This window comes from Enhydra lutris, unplaced genomic scaffold (genome assembly GCF_002288905.1).
Source record: "Enhydra lutris kenyoni isolate GAN:26980312 unplaced genomic scaffold, ASM228890v2 scaffoldscaffold1, whole genome shotgun sequence".
In the NCBI taxonomy this organism is placed as follows: Eukaryota; Metazoa; Chordata; class Mammalia; order Carnivora; family Mustelidae; genus Enhydra; species Enhydra lutris.
The window spans coordinates 105,106,649-105,126,376 of record NW_019154085.1 but is presented as its reverse complement, the minus strand read 5'-3'; the positions used below and the strand labels follow the sequence as shown (position 1 = coordinate 105,126,376).

At 54.3% G+C, this 19,728-nt stretch overlaps 1 protein-coding gene across 1 annotated transcript in view; it reads right to left on the bottom strand.

Moving 5' to 3' along the window:
• The window catches only part of LOC111144403 (GLI family zinc finger 2), a 180,906-nt gene that overhangs the window by 36,827 nt on the left and 124,351 nt on the right, over positions 1 to 19,728 (bottom strand). The gene's annotated exons all lie outside the window — the stretch shown is intronic.

The following is a 19,728-nucleotide window of genomic DNA, read 5'->3' as shown; positions in this document are numbered from 1 at the left end:
TTAGTGCCATACTCGGAGGGCAAAACCCAGATGTGCCCGGGAGGCTCTCCCTGCCTCCCCCTCCATGGGATTGACTTCGGATATGAGCAAAGGCATCGTTAGAATACATCAGAGCGGGGATGGTTGGAGCGAACCAGAGAGCATTCCTGCTTATGGGGGAGAATGCGCGAAACCCGTGCCTGCCACATGGGGCGCACCGGGACCCAAACAGGTGACATCCAGATGTCTCCACATCTGGGTTTCCCAAACTCCCGGCTTGGAGGATGTGAGCATTCTGCTACATTTCTTTCTCGCTTTTGCAGATGTGACTGCAATGGGCGTGCACATCCAATGAGCCCGCCAAAGCAGTGGGGAAGAGCTGCCCGGTGGGCTCGTCGGATCTGCACGCCCACTGCATCCCAGGTAACTGGATTCTGTCTGAGGCTCCTCTACATGCTAACACCTGGCAAGTAGTGAACTAGCATCCCCCAGAGGGATTTTCAAGAGCCATGATGGCCACACATCTGTTTCCAGGCACTGAGCTTGGCAGGAGGGAGCCTCTGGGATAAGTCACGCATCACAGCCTCAAGCTGCTCTCACTCACAGGCTGCCTTCCGAGGCCAGCCCACCCGAGACGGAACTGCATTCAGGGCAAAGGGCTTCGGGACGGCTCTGCTCTAGGCAGGGGCGCTATGTGTCCAAGGGTGGTGGGTGGGGTGGGGGGACAGAACAAGACTAACTCACCCTTCTCACCAAGGGTCTGTCTCGCTACCTTGGGCATGCTGGTCGGGGCAGGATGGACACTCACAGTCCTGCAACAGGACAGTGTTCTATGAAGACAACACTCAGAGAATCTCCCCAGGGGACTGGGACTGTGGGGCAGGGAGGAGACTTCTGTCTGACTCCTGGGCCCAGATCTGGGATTGAAGGAAAGAGTTCTAGAAGGCTGAGCAACTGCAGTAAGCACAGGGTGTTCTGGAGAGCAGTGGGAGGCACCTGTTGTCCTCAGATCCCTTAGTCCTCCCTCAAACTCGCAAGGCAGGTTAGGTTCCCAGAACCTGCAGGACACCGGCTACGGTTGAGGTCATAGCGGCCTGTGGTTACTGAAGCTGGTGGCCCTAAGTGGCTAGGGCACACTGACAATAGCTGAGGCCTCATGAGACAAACCAGTGACTACACAGGGAGCTAAAGGAACACATTTAGGGCATACATAAGCCCTGGTCTGTCCAAGGTGACGCCCATTCCACTGGCCAGATGAGTGTCCAAAGCAGGAGTCTTGAGATGTGTTGTCATGGCAACAAACACACCACCACGGGGGAGGGGGGCTGCCCTGGCCTGCCCTGGCCGGGGCTGGAGTCCTGCCCAACCTAGCGGTTGAGCCTGGAGGTCCCCATATGGAGGAACTGGACGTCTGTCTTCATACCTCAGTTATCACCCTTCAGGGGAGAGTGAACTCTGTGGCTCTCTTCCCACCACAGGTCACCAAGGGAATAGGGAACTCATTCTTCCAGGGTAGCCTGGGCCCTGACTCGGGCCCTGGGCTCAGAGGGGAGCCTCTGGAGCTCCCGGCAGGGGTGTCTAGCCAGCCTCGAAGGAATCATGGGCTGTGTGCTCTCCTGGAAAGTTTGTGAAAACGCTGACCCCAGCAATCACCCAGAAGGACTCTAGGTCCGAGAGGGAAGTTACCCCTCCATGCAGTGCGGCCAGAGAGAGACGTAGGTCAAGACAGCCCGAGCCTGCCTCATTCCCAGGCTGGTGCTCCCCTCTTGCCAGAAGCCGCCCCACCCCCACAGAGAACACTGCAGAGGCTTCCCTGTTTCCCTGGGCAAGTTGCTGAGAGAGGCCACCGCCTCCCGAGCAGATTCAATGGGGTTCGCTGTTGAGACAGCTGGGCTCCCAGGACGGACTGAAGAACACATGCAACACCCCCTTGCCTTTCCCAGGGCCAGGAACGCGGTCACTGGTAGGCTTGGGAGCTGTGGGAGCGAGGCTGGTAGAGCCTCCAGCGGAGGCACAATCAAATGTTCTTCTTTTATAGGCAGAGCAGGACTGGATTCTGGAGGCCGTATGGGGACCCAGGGCCCGGAAGCAGTGCGGCAGGACTGGCATCTGGGCACCGCCTGTGCCTTTGAAAGCACCGTTCTCTCGCGAACCCTGATCTTTCCCACCTAGCTGGGTGGCCTCGGCCAGCATGCTGTTCTTCTCTGGTGCCTCCCAGGGTGCGGCACATGAGGGGGGTTAGCAAGCATGAACCCCCTTCGCTTCCCTTCTCTGCAACAAGTCAGCTTGGGTGTGTAGCATCTACTGACCTGAACCCCCAGTACCCAGGACAACAGGTGCCTCGGCCATCACAGCCGTGATGACTATCCAGATACTTCCTCCGGGAAGGCTCCCTAGATGTCCCCTCTGCACAGTGCTACTGAGTTGTGCCCTTACCTGGCATCTCATGATAGGGCTGACGGCATGCCAGCTATCACAGACATCAGGCATGTGTTTCCTTTTGTAATCACAATAAAAAAGTCACCAGGGACGCACTTCATGCCCATTTTACAGATGAGGACAGAGCCAGTGATGCTAGGTCCCTCCTTGCTCAAGGGCACTCAGATAGCAGGTAATGGGACCACAACCAACCAAGGTGGGTCTGGGCCCCAGCCTGTGCTGTGCCTGTTCCCTCGTCAGATAAGTGGGTGCCCCTGTTGACTGTGGTTTTCTGTGAACAGGGCTGGGGGCAGGAGTGCAAGGTCAGGCAAGGGCAGCACCTGAGAGCAGAACAGCTTTCTCCCTGCTCTGTTTCATGTTACTTTTCTGCCTTCCTTTCCACTCCAGCTCCATCACCATGCCCAAGCCAATCCAGCTCTCAGGAGGGAGTTGGAACCTCTCCCTCCCGCTGTGTTGTTAATGACCAATAAGGATCCAGGGGGCCCAAGTGTTCCAAAAGGTTGTCATTGTGACAGACTAAATGAAGCAAAAGGAATGAATCTCAAAGTGCAGAATTCCAAACATCATTAATGCAAGTGGGGGAACAGGGAGCTCCCTAGCAGCCCCGACAATCACGCCAACATGCCAGTGTTTAAGGGAGGTCCTTCAAGGAACAGGGGCCGACCCCCAGCTACCACTTTCTTTTCTTCTTGCATGTCCACACCATTGGTTGTGGGGACCCAACCCAGGTCTCAGCATAGCCTGTCCCAGCCTTGAATTCTGGCAACCGGGCAGAGACTCAAAGAGGTAACCTTGAGGGTGAGAGGAGGGGCCGATTGCGTGAGCTCATTTTAAAAGATGGTCACGTTCTCCTTTGTTGTATGTATGCACACTCACACACCTGCCGGCTGCCATCAGCGGGACTGGCCAAGCCAGCCTTGCTGCCAGCTGCTCCCCTTGGACGTCACTCTTATGTATTGCTTTCTCCCCCGCGGTCCAGTTCTGAGCTCATCTGAACCTGATTCTACCATTGTTGGTCTGTTTGTTCATATTCCGGACAATTGTCCTGGGCACTTGCTCTGTGCCCAGGATCTGTAGAGAGCTTGAAGCTCAAATGGAAAGGGCAGACCCACAAGTCAGGTAAGCATCAGGCAGTGTGATAAAGGCCCCAGCAGAGGAAAAAAAAAATCACCTAACTCTGCGTGTAAGCATAAGGGAAGGCTTCTCAGAGGAGGTGACATTTGGGCTGGGTTCTGAAGGATCAATAGGAGTTCGTGAGAAAGCGCATGACACAAAGGAAGGAAGCAGCATGCACAAAGAAAGGCTGACATATAAGGATATGTACATGCAAAGGCTATGCCTGGATGGGGAAGCAGAGCACTTGGGGCTGGATCTATACTGGACCTACTTCATTTCTTCTCCAGGGGCTAGAGGCCATGTGAGCTGAGCCCAGCTGATCAGCACATTCCATTCCTGGGTACCGTGATCATTTCAGAGATGGGCATGTGCTTAAGGTAGCTGCTTTGGCTGGACTCTTTGGGGGAAGAAGTGTTCTCTGTCCACATGAGTTGCTGTGCAGGTAGGATGTAAGCCTGGGGCTACTGGGGACCAATAGGGGAGAGGCCAAGAGTGCAGATGATACAAAGAGTGTCCGAGTTGGAAGATGTGGAATCAGGCTCTTGAATTGAGCCCTTAGTACAGATCCAGCTTCACTGGAAGTTAGTCACTTTTCAGTCATCTGAGCCAGTACACCTGTTTGTTTGTGTAAAGAAGTTTGAGCTGAGTGTTTCTACCATAGACAAATGCTAAGGCAAACTTTAATGAACACAGCCTCTCCCTGCCCAGAGAGATCCTGGGTCTGGCATTCAGCAAGGCAGATAGATGCCATCATTCCCTAGGCCTGTCCACGTTCCTGCCTGCAGGACCGAAGGGGAGGGTGGCAGGTGTCCTGCCCAGGGCTGCTGAAGCTGGTGAGGACCGCCGTGGTGGCCCTTCCATGTATGGCATGAGGCAGAAGCAGGGGGCTCTGGGTAAGAGGAACGGCCACCTGCCTCCCTGCCTGTGTGTGTGTTGTGAGGGGGGGCGTGCACGCACATAGGCACGTGCTGGTGACGGGCAGCAATGGCCTGCAGCAGGGCCCAGCTTCCCAGGCAGCCGAGGACTCCCACACTTCCTCTCAGTACAGGTGCTGGCCAGATGGCTGGGCCAGCGCCTCCTCCTCCCCCCAAAGGGGGCAGGCAGGGCCACGAAAGTGCTTCTCTGGAGCCGCATATTTCCTCTCTATTAGGAGGGGGGCCTAGCCCAGGCCCCGGACAAGATTTTAGGTCCAGACACAAATTCCAGTTTGGTAGCCGGGGGAGAGAGGGCAGAGAGAACGGGCAGAGCCAGCGGAGACCTTGCTGGCCCGGTATTGCCCTCGCCTCACATGCTGCGGCTGGGGAGGAAGCCACAGCCCACAGGGTGGTCAGCCTCCGCCGAGCACCCACGCAGCAGCCCTGCAAGGCAGGTTTCAGTGCAGAGGGAAACCACGGCGCAAGGCGGTAAGTGAGACCAGACCAAGTCTTGCAGAGAGGAATGGGGCTGGCCTTTCTAACTCCACGAGGTCAGGCTCGGCGCTTGGATATTGCCAGTGGTCCACCCAAAGGCAAGCTTCTGCCTCGCTGTCTTGGCCCTCGACAGGTTCAGCTCAGTGTCCCTTTGCAGACCTCCCCTCAGCTGGCCCTCCTGCTGGCCCTCACTTGGGTGGGGCGCAGGCTGAGCGTTACCGCTCACACCTGCAGCCAGAACCTGAACTCCCTGGGTCTGAATGATGGCTCTGCCATTTGCTGCGGGCCTTGGGTGCACTCTCTGCCCGGAGCCTCTGTGTCCTTGCCTGTGGGATGGCACAGCAGTGGGATGGCCTGGGCTCTGTGTGCTGTGCAGTCCTGGGTGCCCAGTAGATGACCCCCTGCCCCCGGTGCTCCCCGTGTCTTTTCTCAGATTTAACGGATGACAGAGGGAAGACTTGCAGAGAATGGAGTGGACCCAGCCCAATCCTTCAACAAGTCCGGCCCTTTCTGCACGTGCTGGCTCAAGTTTCTGGAGGGAGATGAAAGGCAAAGCCACAGCCATGAGAACCCCACACAGCCACACGTGGCTCAGCACCAAAGTGGCTGGGCCCGAGCCAGCACGCCTGCACCCCCAGGTATGGGCACCATCCCTGGGAGCTAGTAGGATGGGGATGGGGCCTTCGAGGGTGTATGGTTCCCGCAGGGCTGGCGGGGGGTGAGTAAGACTCTGCTCAGTGGAAGGAACTGTGAGGGCATCTGACCCCAGTGCAGCCCGAGCCAGGGCGCAGGGGCAGAAACCAACGTGCTTCTTCCCGTGGTAATAGGAGTGGTGGAAGTGCAGGGATGGGGCCCCAGTACCCCACCCATGGTGCTGTTTGGAGAGGCAGAACAATGCAGAACTGAGGGCTGCTGACTCACCCAGACTCAGCATGAGCCACTGAGGCAGATTCTCCCACCTGGGGCGGGGGTGGGTGGGGTGGGCATGAGCCAGAAGGAAGGACCCTTGGCCACCCAGAGGCTCTTGATAGCTTTGTTGCAAGACCTTCTGTGCAGGTCAGTTGGGCCAGAAATGGGCAGGAATGGACGCTTTGCATCCCATTTCACAGACAGCACAACCGAGACCCAAAGCAGCAGTGGCACAGCGATGGCAAGGTTGGTGGCACAGCTGGACTGGAACGCGGGGACCCACTGCTATTATGGCCGCCTGCTCTAGGGGCCTTTGCTGAGGATGAGAATGGGGAGTTCTACTCACTCGGGGCTGCAGGTCTACAAACCTCAGCTCAGGCCTGTTTCTCGGGGTGACCAAAAGCGTCGGCATCACGTGCTTCTCTCGCTCACGCTCTATATGCCACCTGTGTGCTCAGCTACAAACAGCAATCACGATGTGCTCTTACAAATACGTAGTGGGAAGGAGAGAGAAGGTACTCACGACAGGCTGAACTTGACCTCTCCAAGATGCATCCGTGTCCTTCCTGATCCCTTGTTAATACCACATTTGCAAAAGACAAAAAAAAAAAAAAAGGACTTGGTGGATGTGATTAAGGTAAGAATGCTGAGATGAGAGCATTATGGATTACCAGGGGGACCCTAAATGCCAGAGCCAGTGTTCTAATAAAAGAGAGGTAGAGGAACAAGGATGAGGAGGAGGCTGTGTAGCCACAGGGACATAGGCTGGGGGGACGTGGCCACAAGCCAAGGTGCGCTGGCAGGGGTAAGGGATGACTTCTCCCCTAGGGCCTGCCGAGGAAGCATGGCCTGCCCTCACCCCATGATATTGACTCTAGACTCCTAATCTCCAAAACTGGGAAGGAACATATTTCTGTTGTTTCAAGCCACTGAGTTCATGGCAGCTTCCTGGGAGCTAATTCAGTACGTGTGGCACATTGTGCCGGTGTAGAGTTAGCCCTCGGAGGGACTGAATGACCATCTGTGTTACCGTCGCCTTTCTTCCAAGACGGTCGGCTCTTAGGGAGCAGGGCCTGTGTGTTGTTCCTCGGAGTGGCCTAGCCCCCGGGAGGTGCTGCTTCAGCCGCAAGCTGGCAGGGAAGGGGGAAGTCCCCTCCATGCTGGGAGGGCCTCTGAGCATGCTCGCAGGGCTCTGGAACGTGCCTTCCCCCCTGCCGCCCGGATTACACGGTCACTGGCTCCCCATAGCTGAACGCGCCCTGCACACGGCCCCAACACGCCAACCCCTCCCTCCCCAGGGACCGCTGGCTCCCATGTCCTCATCCTGCCTTTGGGCTGAAATGCTACCACCCACCAGGATCACAGGGCCATGGGTGGAGTCAGAAGGCTCAGCATGGGGAGGCGGCGACCCGTCTGCCGTTGGCCCGCAGCTCAGGGCCAGGCACCCACTTTCTCAGAAACACTAGGCAGTTGGCCTTGGGCCCACCGATCTGCTAGAGGGGAAACAAATACCTCGAAGCTGGCCTTCCTGCTCTGAGCTGCTCTCTTCCTCAGACTGGGACTCATTCGCAGCAGGCATGCACAGCAGGCCTGGCTGAGCAGGGAGGGCCTGTGTCGGTTTTCGCCAGGGCATCCCTGAAGGGCAAGGTCAGTGGCGGCTACCCAGGGCCTACTCGTGGATGGAGCTCCAGGGGCTCGTCCAGGCGGAGTTCAAGCTCTTCTGCAAGGATTTTGTTGCTGGTTTGGATTTTGTTATGTTTTGGTTTCCTGTTTGTTTGGTTGGTGTGGGGTATGTGAAACCATACACTGGCAAGCTTGCTTACCATGCCTTCCATATATTCATTTTGAAAGTTCCAGAAATCAAGCCCCTTTCAACAGGCACCAAGGGGGTTTGCAACTGGAAAGAGATGTGTACTGAATTCTTTTGGAAAGCACCAGAGAACTGCGCCTCTCCAAATCAGAGCTCAATTCATTTTTTTTTTTTTTTTTGTAACAATCTGCATGTTCTTGTACATCTGGACGGCGCTCTGCCCCCATGGGGAGGCTCCATAAATGAGCGAAAAGGCTCACAGTAAAAAGGGCCTGGGACCACAGCATCAGCCATTCGCTGAGTGGTGGGCCAACGTTCACTGAGCATGGGTCCTGAGGGAACCAGGTGGGGAGCTGGGGGTCTGAGAAAGACTCGGCCAGAACCCCACACCTAGGAAGTAAAAAACTCGACTGACGAATGCTGAGCCAGGTGGATCTTGGTCAACTCTGATTCTCCCAGGGCTCACCTTGAACCCATATTCGCACAGACCCCAGCAGAGAGCATGAGTCGTCATGAGGCTGTGGTTAGGACAAGCTGTTAGGGTGATGATACTGGGAGAGCCCCCCTGATCCAGCCATGAGTTCAGGAAATCACAGCCCCCGAGCCTAGGGTTCACTTCAGTGCCTTGATGGAATCATCGGTCTGGGACCTCTGGGGTCATGCAGGAGAGTGGACACAAATTGTAGCCTACCAAGAGTATACAAGGTGCTGGAGCGGAAAGAAGTGTGGGAGGGAAAGAATTCATTCACTCCGTTGGGGCAATCTGAGAAGGCTTCCCATAGGAGGTGGCATCTGAAACTGGGTCTCAACTCTTATAGAGAAATGGAAAGGAGGCAGTGAGTGGTGCAGGCCTGGGCTTCCGAGGCAGGAGAACAGCTGAACAAAGAGTAGGTCATATCGGGGGATAGCTACCAGAGTCCAGGAGCTGAAAAGCAGACCACACAGCTGATGGAAGAGGAATGTGTAGGAAAAACCTTAAGGAAATGTCAATAACCTGACCTGGGTTACACAAGGAACTTCTCTTCATCCAGACACTTCACTGTGGGAGTGAAGAGAACAAACACGAACTGAGAGAGGATATCTGCAACACAGATAACTAATTATGGAATGAGTGGCCTTCATATATAAAAAACTTGATTCACATCAATATGAAAAAGGCAACTCCATACAGAAATGAGCAAAATAGCTCCAAACATACTTCGTAAGCAGGAAATATTATCGGCCAAAAAACATAGGAGAGGATTCTCAGCTTCATCAGTAATCAGGGAAATAGAAAATCCAAATCATAGGAGATACCAAAATTGTGGCAAACATTTAAATGTTGCTGACGTGACCTTGGTAACCAGGATGTGGAACGAGCTGAGCCCTCAAGCCGTGCTGGTGGTAAAACCACCAAAGCAAAAGTCTGGCAACATCTAGGGTTAAACCATGAACAGCCCATGACTCAGCGATTTCACTCCTGGACGCGCATTGACTCTAAGGAACAGCCCGCCGTCCAGGTGGGCCCAGAAGATGGTACAAGAGAATTCACCACAATAATGTTCAGAATCGCTAAAGCAGAGACACATCCCAGGTGCCTGTGTATACCAACTGCTCCAGACTAGGGAGAATTCATGAATAAAGAGCCTCACGCATTGACGGGTGAATTTCTGGAACAAAATTTGATCCGTGAAAGCAGTTTCCCAATGACTCTGCTTGCAATGATTCTGTTGATATCAAGTCCACAAAGCAGAACTAAACAATGGATTGTTAGGGGAGTCAGACATAAGGTGGAACTGTCATGGAGGCAAGGGGAAGAGGAACTCCAAATCCCGAAGCGTGGTGGGAGGGGCAGCCCCTGGGGCAGGACGGTGGAGACCCCAAACGTGCCGGCATGTCCCCGATCCTTAGGCCGGCCAGGGAGTGACAGTGTACGAGATCATTACTCTTTATGTCTTAACCATGCTTTTGCAATTCCTTTTGTGCGTCTTCAATATTTAACAAGCCTAAATCTTAAAGAGGAGGGCTGGCTTCTGGTTCCAAGTCTGCTGAGTGCACAGGGGCTCGGTGGTGGGGAGTGGAGCGACTACAGAGCTGCTGGTGAACTTGTGTGGGCTGCTGGAAAGCCTTTGGGGGCTCTGTGGTTGGCTCCCTGTCACCCAGTGGGCTCCTCGTGGCTATTCCCTCTGTCTGCTGCCCAGGCTCCTTCCTGGCCAGCCCCAGCCTGTCAGATGGGCCTGCTCTGCAGGCGACACACGCCTTTATACACGTGCAATCCGTTCGACCCTCTGCTCACCCCGTTCTGTTACAGACCCGCATACTCCGGCAGACCCAGCCAGCTTTCAGCTGTCACTCCCTATGCAGAGCCATAATAAAGAAATCACTGTTTTCAGCTGACAAAGAGCAGATTTCTTACTAAGTAAACACTGATGTTTTGGTAGGGAAATTAGGTTATAAAACTGCACCTACAAAGAAGGCCATACACATGGACTTGGTTAAGATCTAGCCACACGGGCAAGAGGGGTTAATTCAGCTGCCCACCCTTTATCACATTTTTTTCCCCTTGAAACAGAAGGATAGGAAGGTTATCGGCTTTTTCAAACATAAAAACTGAAAAGCATAAAAGGCAAGAGGGAAGTATCAAGGAGACTTTTTTCCTAGCCAAGTGATGACTTGCACAGAGCTGGGGTCGGGGAGAGACCCTGGATGGGAGCCATGTGTTGGGGGGTGGTGAGGCAGGAACACAGCTGGCCCGGGGGGAAGAGGCCCTGGGGGAACTGGGGCCTGGATTAGGCCCTCTCCAGGTGACCTGTGGTGTGGGTTAACCTCTGGGGATAGGAGGCCTTTGTCTGTAAGAACGGCCGACCTTGGCTGAGCACAGCTGAGCTGAAGCTTCCAGAAAGTCACGACTCTACGGGGACTATCCTATCTCAGGGCAAATGCAAGGGGGCTGGCCCCGGAGCCATGGAAGCCATGGAATGAGACGTGCGGTCTTGGGGCAGGAAGAGCCTTCAGGAAAAGGAGGGGTGTCATTACACTGCCCCTGGGGTCTGGGTTTAAGCCATGAGAAAAGTCCAGGGCATGGGTGGGCTACACACAGGGAAACCCCTCCACAGAGAGAATTATTCAGCTCTGGCCTGGCCCGCCAAAGTGGGGTGTAGAATTTCCTTTCCTGGACTCCTGTCAAAACGAGATGGATAATCCCAAATAGTTTAGATAAAAGTCTTCTTAGAGGTGCGTGTGCTGCCAATTTTTACCAAAGTTTTGAGCGCATTAGTGCGTGCATTGGAAAGGGCTCCTCTTCCTACTGGCATCTGTGTCTGCCTGGGAGTGGAGGCCTCTCACTGGAGCAGGGGCAGCCTCAAGAAGACCGTGGAGCCCCATGGCAGGCGGGGGCTAGGGGTGGGATCGGGAGAGACAGGCCTCCGGTGCCTTCCTCCTGGTAAATGCTTCCAGTCCTGGCTTCTTAGTGCTCTGGGCTTCCCCGCCCCCGCCTTTTCCAGTACTCCGCTCTGTAACCGCCCCCATTTCTCCTCCTTTCCCTCCAAGACCATGAGATATGTGTGGGCAGCTAGGCTGGGCCTCCTTGGGCCTGGATTCCTGACACCTGACACAAAGCTGGTCCCTTCTAGGTACGGGGTGGGTGACGTCAGAGGAAGGAGCACGAAGAACTTCTCCACCTGAGTTAGGCAACAGCTAAACGCAACTTGCTTGGGCAGGGCAGGTCAAGTTCATGTGTCAGAAACACAGCACCTGGCAGGAAAGAATAGGAGAAAGGGCTTCCAGGGTGCCCAATATATTTCTTTTTCTCCGTGGGCACCAGAGCAAGTAAGCAACGAAGCAGCGCTGGCCACTGTCGTGGGTGCTTGACCAGGCCTTGGGGACAAGGTACTGCTCACGAAGCCCCTCAACAAGTGTTGAGACTAAGGTGGGAAGGAGTGACCTCCAGCGACAGCCCCTGGGACACAATAAATCCAGCATGAGGAATTGGGCTGAATGAATGCATTCTGGTCACTAGCATCAGTGTCCACCCAGAGTGGACACCCTAGACATGTGCACTGGGACAAGACCCCACCTCAAAGGCCAATCCATCCCACTGAAATTTTACTCTTAGAGATTATTTCCTTTGGTTTGATTGTTGCTCTGTTCCCATGTCTGCCAGCAGGGATAACTGCCTATAGCCCTAAGATTTGCAAGGAAGATGCCAGTTCCTCTCCAAGGACAATCACGGCACAGAGAAATGCTCGGGACTGAGGGTTAGGTCTCATTTACTAGCAGAGTGATCTTGGGAAGCTCTTAAATTCTGGGAACCTCTAATTTTTTGCTGTATGAAATGGGGAGAATATCACCTACTTTACAGGGTGTTGGGGGGACTGGATATGATGCCATCTACCCAGCACACAGCACGGTGACTGGAATGAAATGTGGATTTACTTCTGGTCTCGACACAAGGGTGAAAAGAACAAATCATTTTCCAGTGCTCACTGTGTAGCAGGGGCTATTCTATGTGCTTTACACACACTCTGCTATCTAATCCTCAAAACCACTTGAGGGGTACTCTCGTATCCCCATTTTAGAGATGGGGAAGCCAAAGCTCATGGAGGTTCAACTGCCAGCCCAAGGGCATAGAGAGTAAAAATAACACAGGTAGGATTTCTACCCTGGGCCCTCCCCATTCTGCCCACATCCTGGGGGTGTGGGAAGGGCTATGCCAAGGTGATGGGGGCCCAGTGGGCTAGGAGAAGAAACTGAAAGACCATCTCTCAACCCTGCAGGACCTTCCCACCAGGAAGCCCCTCCCCATACCAGCTTTGCCTGCCCTGCCCAGTGCAGACCCACCTCATTTCTGCACATCAAGATCTGCTTCACTTCTGGGGCCCCTCCAGCCCTGGGCTGACCACACGGGCTCTCTCCAAAGCCCAGAGCCAGGCAGCTCCTCTTCTGCGAGGGGCTGGCATTCAGCACAGATCAAAGAGCAGGCCGGCTTATCAGACACGCTCCTCATTAAACTTTTACAGGCCAGATTCCATTATAAATGAGCTGTCTGTCCCACACTGCAGAGCATGTTCCTGGAGCTGGGAATCTGAAGCCCTTGGAGCTGGGAGAGTCTTTAGCAGAGGTCTCAGTGTGGAGAGGGGCCCCCTAGAGTCACACTGCCCGGGTTCCAGTCATAGCTTTGCTACTTGCTAGGAGGATGTCACTAGGGAAAGCGGTCAACTGCACTGTGCCTCAGTTTCCCCACTTAGCAAGTGGGGGTGAGGATGCCACCTTCCTTGAAGGGTGCAGATGGGGGTTAAGTGGTATAATCCAGAGGGCTGGCCCCAGGCTGCTGGGACTGCCCCTCAGTGAGCGCTGCCTCAGTGTCCTGCTGCCTGCAGGGCTGTCTAAGGACCACGCACATCCCCGTGAACCAAGGCTCCACATTTATCTGCCCCCCAGTCCTCAGACAGCCACGGGAGGAGGGCCAGCTGCCCTACACACTGCCTGGTCCTGGAGTTCTCCGGGCACCCACCTCTCCAGTGGCCCTGAAGAAGTGGTCAGCTACATCAGATTTAAAGGAGCCCTCACTGGAGATAAAAGGACAACTTGGACTCCCGGGAGGAGGAGGACAGCCGTGGGCCACCCAGCCCCTCAGCCCTTCAGCCCTTCAGCCAGGCAGACACGCCCTTCCGCCGCTTCTTCCTTTCCTCCCCGAATCTCTGAAAACAAGTACGCACACTTGCTGAGGGGAGAGAACGTTCTTTGTGAAACTCAATGCCCGTCCTCTCTGAACCATGAACCTAGTGGTGTGGTGCCAAGAATCAAGAAGAAAATATTACTATCTTCCTGCCTTTCAGTGATTGGCTGAGGACAGGGCTCTCAGGGGCCCGGGACAGGACGGGCTGAGCAGGCCGTGTGTTTATTAATCTCACAATGAGCAGGTACAGTCTTTATGGAACACTGACCTTGGGAAGAGCCATCTTCAAATCCCTCCAGATTCGAAAGTTCAGGAGCTCAGCCAGTGAGAGCAAAGCAACTACTTTCTTAAGTGATGCACACCAACAGAGGGGCTAAATGTCCCCATTAATATGCAGCCACCAGGACGAGGTGGCTTCAGACATCCTTAACAGCTCTCCCAGGGGGCTCTGGGTAATTTGTACGCACGACAAAGTGTGCAGATGATGGCGGAAGGCGGAGGCCCTCGCACCAACCAGCTGACATTTCCTCTTTTCCTAAAGTACCTGGGCCAGCATGTTGACTTCGCATGAATTGATAGCTAAACCCCGGAGCCATCTGTCCCTAACAGGAACCCCTCCTCCTCTCTCCTTCTCTTGCAGGGTGGCCTTGGGCTGTGACCGCTGGAACCCTGCTCACCAATGACAGCTCAAGATCAAGTGATCTGCAGGGGAGCGATTCATAGTGGTTGGCTCTCGAATCTTGGCGGGTGCAGGGGCACGTGGAGGTCAGAGGTCGTGGAACCAGGCAAGAGGAGAGAGAAGGGGGCCAACCCTCCCATGGCTGAGATGCTGTGGCTATCCTCGTTCCATATGCTCATCCCCTTTTGCAAACTGAGAGTATGGACAGATTTAGGTCAACTTGTGGGCACCGCATCTGCGAATGGGTGATAAAAAGGAACCAGGGGATGTTTAACACCCCATACTTCGAGGTCATTGTCATTGAGAGAAAAAGCCCTAGAGCCTGCTGATGTGATGAATCTAGCAAGGCAACATGCAGCTCTGGGCCTATTTTCTTGGGTCTAAAATAAGTAGGGTGGCCTGCAGCAGTTCTCAGACTCTGGCCTGTAGGTAAATAAGCAGATACCCAGTCCTCACCTTAGCCTGCAAGAACCAGAACCTTGGAGATTGGACGGAAGAATGTACATCTTTAAAACACAGCCAAGTTCAGATAGGCAGCCAGGTTTGAGAACTGCAGCGTGAGATGGTCTCAGTAACCCCTCTGGGCTAGAAGCAATGGGAATTGGTCTTCTCTGAAGGCCCAGGGCAGAGGCTGGGATGAGAAGGACCCCATAAGCCACACGGGGAGTCAAAGAACGACCCCAGCCTCCCAAACCAGGAAAAGGAGCTTTTACCTTCTCCAAAAGGACGTGGGTTGATCTTGGCTGAGGGCAGCCCGTACTCCTGCTTGTATGACTGCCTACACGGGGCAAATGGAGAGCTGCAGCTGGGAGCCCCACAGTGCCATGCCTCAGCCTCTGTCCCCACAACACCCAGCAAGCCTGTTTCCAAGGGACGGGGCCGGCAGGGATCCAAAGAATTTGCTTTTCCACCAGCAGCGGCAAGGCTATGGAAAGTCTGCAGGGAGTGTTGGTTCCCATCCACTGGCTGGCCTTCTCTTCTTGCCCTTGACAATGGACTCTTGGACCCTCAGGATCATTTCCTCACGGTGTGGGGTGAGGGGGTGGTGGTCACAAGAGAACCGCGCCTGATCAACAACAAACAACCCCTCTACCCATTTATCTCCCCATCACATGTGGTTTACACGGATAAGAAATGTTGCCTCAGGAGTCCACAGGCAGTGCCATCTACCCTTCTAGAACCTCCTGGGCATTAGTGAGCTACACAAATCCTGTAGTGGTTTGCACTTCTAGGAGATGTGGAAAGGTGGCTGTCAGGATGGGGTGGGCACATTTGTGAAGAAGCCAGCCCGGCATGCTGGCTGGGTTTCCATACACTGCCCCCTCCCCACCCTGTGCCCTTCTCTTCCTTGTGTGGCTGCCTGTGGGAGGGGAGGGCTGTCACCTGGACCCAGGGACACGATGACAGCTCTGGCAGGTCCCTCTGCTGTGGGTCCCCCCTTCTATCCATCCCCTAACTGGTCCTAAGGGTACCCTGAAAATAAATCTGACCACTCCCTCTTGCTCCTGGTTGCCTAGAAGATAAAGTCCCAATTCTCCAAATGGGAGAAAAAAGACCCCTCCTCTCTCCATCCCCAGTGGTATTCCTTCAGTCCTATTTTCTACCTTCTTAAGTGACAGCCACCAGAGAGAATCCTCTTCGAAGGTCATGCGGTGGCCTGCCTCTGCCCCCAGGGGCCTGGGCTTCCAATGACCCCCGCCCCCATAAGCAAATGCAAACAGCGACCATGAGACTCATCACTATTAACATCTACTCTATGTTTCCAAACGGTCCCAAGTGCTTTACTTACAGGACCCCATGGAATCCTCAAAATAACTTGGTAGATGGGATAGGTGCTATCATTACACCCTATTACAGATGGAAAAACAGGTTTATTCATTTGGGGTTGGTAAACTCAAGTTCAGAGCCAGGGTTCAAGGCCAGCTGGTGGAGCAGGGCTGGTGACGGAGCACTCCCGCAGCCCCCCCCACCCCCCACCCCCCGGTGAGTTGGGGAGGACAAACAGTTTGTGGTGGAGCACTGCATGGGGAGCCCAGGTGCACAAGGCGCCCAATCCCGGGGCTGTGAGGACCACGAGAGCCAATGGGCAGCGGCCCGGGCACAGAGCAGTAGGCGGAGGCTCCGGCTGGGGCTGACAAGAGATGACACCGCAGCTCATTTGCTGTGCAACGTTTGTGTAATTAGACACATTTGGCGCCGCAGAGGAGGCGTGGGATACAGCGCGGGCTTGATGGATCCGGCACTCCTCCGGGCTCCGACCGCATTAATCACAGAAGCCGGAGCCACGGGGGCCGTTGTTTTCTTATAGGCCTCGTCCTGTTTCCACACCAGTGGGGGAGGGGGAAAGGGGTCCCGATGCCCTCGCCTTGTTCCCCTGTGGCCGAGTGGGGACCGATCGTCCTGAGGCTGTCAGGGAGCCCCTGGAAGCCCACCGCGGCACGGGCGTGGGGCTCGGGAACAGAGTGCTGCTGCCCATCATCACTTGGGTGTTAACCAGGAGAGCCCGGCCCCAGCTGGGGGAGGGGAGGCCAGCAGGCCCGCCATGCGGGATGACACCCGGCAAGTCCGAGCGACTCCCTGAAGCTCAATATAGCACAGCGGCCTCCGGAGCAGAGCCCAGCCCGACCCAGGCCCTACACACACTGCGGACACCCTTTATTGTATTCTACTGGGTGATGCCACGCTGGCCATTGGGTGGGGCTTGGTGATCCCAAATAAGCCTCAGAGCCTTCTGTGTCCTAATCCCTGGAATCCGTGACCATAACCTTCTAGGGAAAAAGGGACTTTGCAGATGTGACGGAGTTAAGGATATTGAGGCAGGAAGATTATCTTGGATTATCCAGGTGGGCCCTCAAAGCCATCTCGGGGACCTTTAGAAGAGAGATGGAGGGAGAAAAGCATTACAGAAGAAGAAGAAGAAGGATGTGAGGACATAAGCAGGGGGAAGACGGGGATAGGACCAGAGACAGGGGCCCCTGGCTGAGGCACACAGGTGGCCTCCAGAAACTAGGGAAGTCAAGGAAGCAGAGTCTGTGCTGGAGTCTCTAGAAGGAACCAGCCCCACCAACACCTTGACTCACTCCAGACTTCTGCTCTCCAGAACTGCCCAAGAGTAAGTCAGCATCGTTTTAAGCCCCTGGGTAATCTGTTACAGCAGCAACAGGAGACTGAAACACTCCCCTTCAGACATCAAGTCGAGTTCAAGAGTCATTTGGGCCAGTGAGTGACAACACCATTTCCACAGGCCCACTAGCCTGCCCAGACCTCCCGTGCTGCCGGCCATGAAGGCTTTCTGTTTCTCCCGGTGCTCTACCTGTCCCCCACCCCTCACTGGCCAGGAAGTCAGCAGTTCCACCGCCCTCCCAAATAGACTCAGCTCCTTGATTCTCCTTTGATGGTCAGATGCCACAAGCTGAGCCCTTTTCGGGTAGATCCGCTAGTTCCAAACACGCTCACCGAAGCCAGCTGCTGGAGCTGTGGTCCCAGGCCCGGTAGCTGGAGGGGCAGCTGGGGAGCGGGCAGGGGCTGAAAGGACCCCATCACCTACCAGTGGGCACGGGTGCCAGCAGCAGGCCCTCATCAAGGGAGACCCGACAACACACACAAACATGAAACGAGAAGTTTCCAACATTTGAAAGGCCCCGAGAGAAAACTTGAGGGGCCATCCAATGCCCAAATCTGGGACCATTTCAACCACACACAGAGCGACAACAACAGAGTATAACTCAGAATAAGACGTCTGCCTATGCATTTATTTGGCATAAGTAAATAATCAAAGAAAAAAAGATGTGGGGGGTGGGGAGGAGAAGGAACTATTCCTCACAGGAGACTTCCAGGCCAAAAACGTGGAAGGAATGATGGAAACAGAAAATCACCACTTGGAGAACACTAGTAATTAGAGTTTCTGGCTAGAACCGTCCAATGGATGTTAAAGTTAGTAGGTGAAAATTTGATAAGACTCAGGATAGTTACATATCAAAGTCTCAGCCCCTCCCCCAAGATATTTATTAATGACAAAGGGACCAACTTTAAAGGGGAGAAACCCAGCAGACCTCACCTTATCCAAGCGAGCTGCAGTGATGAGACTCCTTGTCATCATGTGCCTCCTGACACGACCCACTAGGAAGGACAAAGCCCCACATTCATGGTATTAGTCCCCCAAATGCTCACTCTGAACTTCATCATGAGGCAAATTCAGGCAAGTGTCCCCAGTCGAGGACACCTGTACATTTCGTACTGGCCTGTCCTCCTCGAGAGGGTCAAGGTCATGAAGGACAAGAGAAACTAAGCCACTAGCCCGGAATAAAGGAGGTTTGACCACGTAATGCCAAGGCCGCATCCCAACAGGAAGAAAAGAAGACATGAGTGGGGCAGCTGAGGAAACATGGATAAGATAAGATTTACAAGTCAGTTAATGACCCCATATCAGCCTTCGGTCATGTAGATGTGAGTCCTGGGGGAGCCCAGAGGGGGGTGGGGGGAATCCTGGAAATCTCTGTACTATTTTTGCAACTGTTCTCTCATGTCTGAAATTATTTCCAAGTGAAAGATGCTTTTTTAAAAAAGAAAAGTCTCTGATTTGCTCTACCTCAGGGAGGCGGCAAGGGGTGCCGAGAAACGGGAGTTGCCAAGGGCTGCGACCTCAGTCACTGGCCTTCTCATTGGGCCAGGTGCTTTTTTGAACCTAGGGAGTGCTCAGCAAGCGTATAGTGACTTCCTTCAGGCAGAAGCTGGGACAGGCAGGAAGTAGGGTTTGTCTTCAATGGGTAGAATGGGTGGAGAGTGCTCTCATTCAGGCAACAATGATCATGGACCTGGTACGTGTCAGCCACTGGCAAGGCAGCAAGGAGCGGGAAGCTCAGAGCCTGCTAGTGGGTAGGTGGGAAAGCAGATCATTCCAGAGAAGGGCCCCCACTCGGTGTAGGGGATCCTGGTGCCCCAAGAGGAGCACTCCAGGAAGGTGGGCAGCAGGAACAGAGGCATGGAACAGCAGGAACAGACGTGCAGTAGAGCTGTGTGTTCTAGAACCCTGAACAGCAGCTTGGTGTGGACAGATGAGATGGCTGGGTCCAGAGGGACCCTGGGATGAGTTGGGCCTTTGCAGTAGGTTCTCTCCAAGCAAGTGTAGGGAGTGGCAGAGATGTGGGGGTAGGGCAAAGGTTTCAGTCTCTTCTCTGGAAGTGGAATGGATGGGATAGTGTGGGGCCCAGTCTTGGAGTCATAAACACCAAGAAAAGTGACATTAGCTATAGGCTTGGGGCCTTAGGTGAGAATGAAGAGGGACAGGATTAGGCTTAGTGAGACAGCACTGGGACACGTCCTTCTACCTGGAGGCCTCAAAACAGGGAGTGGGAGGAGGCCCCAAAGTGTAACATGGAGCTTGTCCTTATCATCACGGTGACTCTAAAGTATAGGGTCTAAACTGGGCCATGTAAGAAGGACACTGAATTATTATACTGTGATAACGTATAACGAAGGTCACCATAGTTTTAAAAAATTTTATTTATTTATTTGAGATTGAGCAAGTGAAAGAGAGCATGAGCAGGGAGAGGGGCAGAGGGAGAGGGGGAAGCAGAGTTTCCTCTGAGCAGGGAGCCTGAAGCGGGGCTTGATCCCAAGACCCTGAGATCATGACCTGAGCTGAAGGCAGATGCTTAATCGACTGGCCACCCAGATACCCCTGAGGTCACCATGCTTATATAGGACCTTTGGCCTGGAGGGAATTCCCACT